The sequence below is a fragment of the Dipodomys merriami genome, unplaced genomic scaffold (genome assembly GCF_024711535.1).
Source record: "Dipodomys merriami isolate MVZ:Mamm:240054 unplaced genomic scaffold, mDipMer1.0.p SCAF_1070, whole genome shotgun sequence".
NCBI classification, from domain to species: domain Eukaryota; kingdom Metazoa; phylum Chordata; class Mammalia; order Rodentia; family Heteromyidae; genus Dipodomys; species Dipodomys merriami.
This window is the reverse complement of record NW_027202350.1, coordinates 141,116-147,500: the sequence shown is the minus strand read 5'-3', so window position 1 is coordinate 147,500 and position 6,385 is coordinate 141,116. Positions and strand designations below refer to the sequence as shown.

At 38.3% G+C, this 6,385-nt stretch overlaps 1 long non-coding RNA gene and 1 pseudogene across 1 annotated transcript in view; both read left to right on the top strand.

Annotated features, from left to right (window-relative positions):
• LOC138814978 (uncharacterized) overlaps positions 1 to 5,677 on the top strand; it is a 24,487-nt gene extending 18,810 nt beyond the window's left edge. The window contains exons 4-5 of the long non-coding RNA XR_011368144.1: positions 5,466 to 5,502; positions 5,603 to 5,677. This is a non-coding gene — a long non-coding RNA (uncharacterized lncRNA). The remainder of the gene's footprint in view (positions 1 to 5,465; positions 5,503 to 5,602) is intronic.
• Positions 4,685 to 4,782, top strand: LOC138814994 (U6 spliceosomal RNA; annotated as a pseudogene).
• Positions 5,678 to 6,385: the final 708 nt, after the last annotated feature.

Sequence of the window (6,385 nt, the reverse complement as noted above, 5' to 3'; positions counted from 1 at the left end):
CTGATTTATTGGGCAGTTGTTTCTTTGAGGATTTGTTGTTGGGGGATTTAATTTTTTGAGTTCCAGATATATTTTAGATATGAGACCCTTGTCAATTGTATGGCTAGTAAAGATCTTCTCCCAATCTGTGGTCTTTCTATTGATCTTGCTAGCTATGTCCTTTCCCAAACAGAAGCTCTGCAACTTCATGCAATCGCATTTGTACAACCTTTCTTTGATTTGTTGTGTTTCTGTGTCTCTATTAAGAAATTTTCTGCCTGTGCCAAGGAGACCTACGGTTTCTCCTATTCCGTCCTGTAATGTTTTCAGAGTGTCTTCTTTGACTTCGTGGTCTTTGATCCAGTTGGAGTTGATTCTGGTACAGTGTGATATAGAAGGATCTAGCTTTAGTTTTCTACTAGTTATTAACCAATTTTGCCAGCACCATTTACTGAGGAAGCTGTACTTCCATTCTATTATTTTAGCTCCCTTATCGAAGATTAGATGACTATAGGTCTGTGGGTTCATTTCTGGGTTTTCGATTCTATTCCATTGGTCCTTATGTCTGTTCTTGTGCCAGTACCAAGGTGTTTTGATTACTATGGCTTTGTAGTTGAGTTTGAAATTTGGTATTGTTATTCCTCCAGCACTGTTCTTTATTTTTATTCGGGGACTTTCTTTGTTCCACATGAATTTTTGGATTGCCTCTTCTATTTCCTTGAAGAATGAGGTTGGAATATTGATAGGTATCACATTGAATTTGTAGATAGCCTTGGGAAGTATTGCCATTTTCACAATGTTGATCCTTTCAATCCAGGCACATGGAGGTTTTCCCACTTTCTTAGTTCTGTTTTGATTTCCTTTTTCAGGTTTAAATGTTTTCATCATAGGGATCCTTCAGTTCCCTGAAGACTTTTGCTCAAGGCTGGCACTCTACCACTGGTTCGAAATAAGGGTCTCATAGATTGGTCTTGTCCTTGCTCAGGTTGGCTTTGAACCATTATTCTCAGAATTTGGCCTCCTGAAGAGCTAGGATGACAGGAACTACCAGCCAGCCCTTTCTTTCATTTTTTCTTTTGTTCTCTTTTTTTTGATGATACTAGGGTTTGAACTATTGCTGATCAGGTATGAAGTGAGGTATTAATGTTGGGCAAATGCTTGAAAGGGTTACCAATAGTTTGGTGGGCATCTTGGGAGAATTCACAGGAAAGATGTTATCTATAAGGAAGGTTTATGTATTCAGATACGTGTGTGTGCATGTGGTGTGTGTGTGTGTGTGTGTGTGTGTGTGTGTGTGTGTGTGTGCGCGCATATGTGCTTGTCCTGGGGCTGGAACTTAGGGTCTGCATACTGTCCTTGATCATTTTTGCTCAAGACTAGCATTCTACCACTTTGACCCACAGCTCCACTTTTGGTTTTCTGATGGTTCATTGCAGATAAGAGTCTCACAGACTTTCCTACCTGGGTTGGCTTTGAACCATGATCCTCAGATCTCAGCCTCTTTAATAGCTAGGATTACAGGCATGAGCCTGTAATACTGGTACCTGGCACTATAAGATGTTCATGAGGTTAATAAAGGACATATGACGGATGGAACTAAAGCAGAGAATGATCTCTGAGGGGGGAAATTAGGTACCTGGTAGGTTCTCCAATTATATTTGTGGGAATGAACTGCACCCTGCCGGAATGGTAGCTCTAGATGGCCCCTTCTCCTCCTCCTGAAGCCAGACATTGAAATGGATTTGTCTCCGTGTTTACAGACTTACATTTTGCAAAGCCCAGGAAAAGTACAGCCAGTCTTTTCACATTGTGCTAACATTTGAAGGGCAGGGAAGAAATAAACTTCTCCCACGAGGCCAATAATGATGACAATCAAGATTGTGGTTGGTGAATATGTTCCGTTTGCATTGTTGCACTATAAATTATCCTGCACCAGGCTCACGTGGCACAGTCTGTCTGTCTGTTTGTCTTTCTGTCTGTCTTTCTCTGGAGGAACAAGAATAGCAATGTAGAACTGCAGAGAACCTCAGATTTAGAAGGGCACCCTCTGGGACCCAGATCCTTCTCTCACCAGAGGAGGGAAACTGAGGCTCTGGGAGCCAGCAACGTATGCCACTGACATAGAATCATGACACCCCAGTGATTGGAATGTAAATCTTCGAATTCAGTTCTTTCCTTGTAATATTTTTTTTACTTCTGCCTTGCTTCTTTCACTATATTTGTTCTGAATGTTTTGGAATTGTCTCTTTTTTATTTTTTTGGTCAGTCATGGGGCTTGGACTCTGGGCCTGGGCGATGTCCCTAAGCTCAAGGCCATTGCTCTACTACTTGAGCCACAGTGCCTTTTTTGGTTTTCTGGTGGTTCAATAGAGATAAGAGTTTCATGGACTTTCCTTCCTGGGCTGGCTTTAAACTGCAATCCTCAGATCTCAGCCTCCTGAATAGCTAGGATGACAGGCATGAGTCACCAGTGCCTGGCTGGAATTGTCTTTAAGTAATTGTATAATGGAGTTGTCATGTAACAAAGCAGTTGATGAAATCAATATGTCTTGGTCCATGTTACTCCTTTCAAAATTCTCACCCATTCCTCTCCTCCCCTCATTCATTTTCATTTTGTAGGAAATACATAGGATTCTTCACTGTTTTCTCCTCTTTTTTCTTCATTCATTTACTCATTTCTCCTTGACCCTACTCTACTCCTTTTGAGTAGCTGATTCCTGTTGTTTATTTTTATTTTGTTGAACTTTGCCTTTCTAAGGAATTACACAATATTTGAGATGACATTTGAGCTTACTGTATTTCAGTGAATGTATCTGCATATACCTGCACACCAACCAATGTATTTACTTATGAATGTATCAACTATCTAGCTTCCACTTAGAAAGGAAACACTTATCCTTTGTTTCTCTGGGTCCTTGTGATTCTTTTTTTCCTGCCTCACTCATATTTGCTCATTTTCCTTTGATGTAAAGAATGTTTAATTTAGCTTTTTTGCTCAAAGCTAGTACTGTATCACTTTGAGACACAGCTCCACTTGCAACTTTTTTGATGGTTCATTGGAGATAAGAGGCTCATGGACTTTCCTGCCCAGGGTGGACTATGAATTGCAATTTTCAGATCTCATCCTCCTGAGTAGCTAGAATTACAAGCGTGAGCCACCAGGGCATGGCCACAAGTAGAACTTTATTAGCCATGGAGCTGGTATTTACAAGACACTGGGGGTGAGGAAGACGCTAGCTAAACCAATCTAATGCAATGCTTACTGCAGGTTAGCTAGACTGGTAGGATATCACATAGACTCAGATCTCAGCCTCCTGAGTAACTAGGATTACAGGTGTGAGTCACCAGCACCTGGCTCCTTCAGGAATTTCACTGCTTTCACTACCTTTTAGCTCAGACTTTTCCTTTCTGATTCCTTGATCCTGAAATCTTCCTGCTGGTATATTTATATCATTGCTCTAACAATATTGTTCTATAATTTCCCATGTTATGGTAACATAATCAGAAATTATGATATTAACTAAAACCTGTTATTATGTTAATGATTTATTGGTCTTTTCTTCAAATGTACAGTTCTCTAAGTTCAGAGCAAGTGCCATGTAGATCAACCTCACTTGACACAGGCTCTGCCACATAATAGGAGATCAATAAATACATGCTGGATGAGTATCTTGCCCATGTAATTGTAACCCCTCTGTACAGTATGTTCACAAAAAGTAAAAATTAAAAAAAAAAGAAATGCAGGCATTGGCCTTGGTGTTGGATGACCTACAATTGCTCCTTTCTGACTCAGTTTACCTCACTAAAGATCAGACTCCCCGTCCTTCCTGCCTCACAGATCTTGCTGTGAGGATCAAAACTGTTTCTATCATGAACGTTTGAGAACTTTCAAAAAAAAGCTCAGTGTGAGTGCTCAAGGTGAGGAATTCTTATCTTGTTCCTGTGCTTACTTGGGCTGCCTGAGGGACTGCAATATTTCCTGATTCCTTGTCAGACTTCAGAGAAAGGGTCCCCCCCTCAAGCCCATCACCCCCACCTTGAAGAAACCAATTCAAGTTTGTTCCAGAGAAGTGTTGAGAAGGATCATTATGATGCTCTTCCTCCTCCTCCTCTCCCTCCCTGCCTGTCCTACTTTGGCAGGATTGTGTCACAATATCACCAGAGGATTGTGTCACAATATCACCAGCTCTGTCACAACTATCTGCTTTAATATCCACCACACTTTTAAGACCTTTTTAGCTCTCTAATTTCTTCTTCATCTCTTCCTGTCTTGGTTTATTGGGATAATATAAAGGTGAATTGCTGATAAAATTGTAGATTTGGTTAGAATTCTTAGGTCACTTCATTTATTAAATAATCATCAGTGAACACATAGTAATGCTGGGAAGAGAGGAAAGAAGACTAGTTTATATTATTTTAGGGATGGGCGTCTGCAAAGTGAACAAGTGCTCCCATGGGCCACAGCCTTAACAGTTTTGCTGTTACTTATTCTCTTGTAAACTATAATCAAATACATATTAGTAATTACATTAATATATAACAATGTAATATATAATATAGAATAATTACATTTATAAGAGATTATATTTATTTGATTATATTTGTTGTAGAATCCATTGCTGCATATTGTAGAAACAGTAAAGAAGGGCTGGCTAGAGCATCAACATGCTGAAGGCAATAGAAAGCAATATCAAGTACTTGCTACAGCAACATATACTGTATACTAAGATTGAAATGATGCAGAGATTAGCATGTCTCCTGTATAAGGATGACAAACAAATTGCTGAAGCATTACATATTTTAAAATATTCCAAATGTATGGCTATATGGCAAGAAAAGGAATAATCAAATATGTAGAGCCAAACTCTCAATTTCTAGAAGTCTGGGACCACTTAGAATATAAAGAAATGCCTATATATACTTTAATATCTCCTAAGAGATTATTGTTTGTCTCCTTAGTCCATATGTAAGGAACTCATTTAGTATGCAGAGCAGTTTTGTAGTTGAAGGAGATATTGTGATATTTAACAGAGCCTGAAGTAAACCTACTGAGGTGTAAAGGTAAGGAGAAGTGATACTATGTCTTAGGATAATAAAGATTTTTTATTGTTTCTGTATTGGTGGAGGTGACAATGGATGGGGTGGGAAAATTGGGTTTGAGGTCAGAGTGGAGGCAGCGATTTCTTTCCAGGAGACGGCAGTTGAACACCTGGCTGATGGTGGGGGTGATAAAGGCATAGGCTGAAAAAAATGAGCCACAGGAATATTGATGACTGTGGGAGCACTGAGGAAAAGGAGAAGCTGGAAATAACTTTTAGGTCTATACTTTAGAGCAGTGAGTCTTCCTTTGCCACATGAGTTTCAGGCATACAGAAAAGGAAAGAAATTACCATAGTATCAAATATGTTCTACAAAGATAAAAATAACAGTTAACATCAAACTACAGCAGCATTCATCATGTTCACAAATCCATTTTGTCTTCCTAGGTACCGAACTATATTTTCAGTCCTTTCTTGGAGCAAGGTAAAATAATATGGTTAATTTCTAGACAAAGGCACATAGGTGTAAATGGTATATGCTATTTCCAGCTCAATCCATAAAATCCTCTTCTTTTATTCCCCAGCATCTGTTCTGTGGCAAAGTTGGAAACTACATATTCCAAATGTTAAACTGCAATATGGAAGAATCTTGTCTCTGTAAGTCAACATTTAGATGAATGAGAGCTTTCCTGAATAGCTATGTAACCAACTGAACTATGACTTAAAGTACAAATTAATCTTTATTATTTTAACCATGATGAATATAGTGTGTGTTTAACCAGAATAGCCAGTGACACAAATACTTTGTATTAAGCAATTTTATGTTTAATGTAGCATCTGTTTAATGGATGGGCTAGCCCTAAAATCAAACTTCATTTACACTCTGCTTGGAATAACCCGTGATATCACGGGTTATTGTTCCAATAGAATTTTAGAATATTTTCCTGTTTACTCTCTTATTTTGCCATCTTAGTTGGTAAATTCTGGTGGTTAGATTTTAAACTAGAAAACTTCATGGTGTATTTTGTCTATTACTTTCTTATTTGAAAAAATCCTTTAACAGGTAAAAGAGGCTTGAAGTATAGAACTTATTTCACAATATCTTGTCTGATATACTACTGAGTGTGTTAACAAATACAGTTTAGAGCCTCTCTTATTTTTTCTTTATTTGACAGCCAGTAAATTTTCTGGTACTGTTACATCTATGACTTCATAAATTGGAAATGTGGTAAGAAAGAGAAAAACATTATGACTTAGGAACTCATTCTGCAACAAGACTTTCACCCAAGGTTTCATTGCAATTATGGTCTATATGTAGAATCTGTCTTTATGGTTTAATGTTGAAATCTGAAGTGAAAGAATTAACT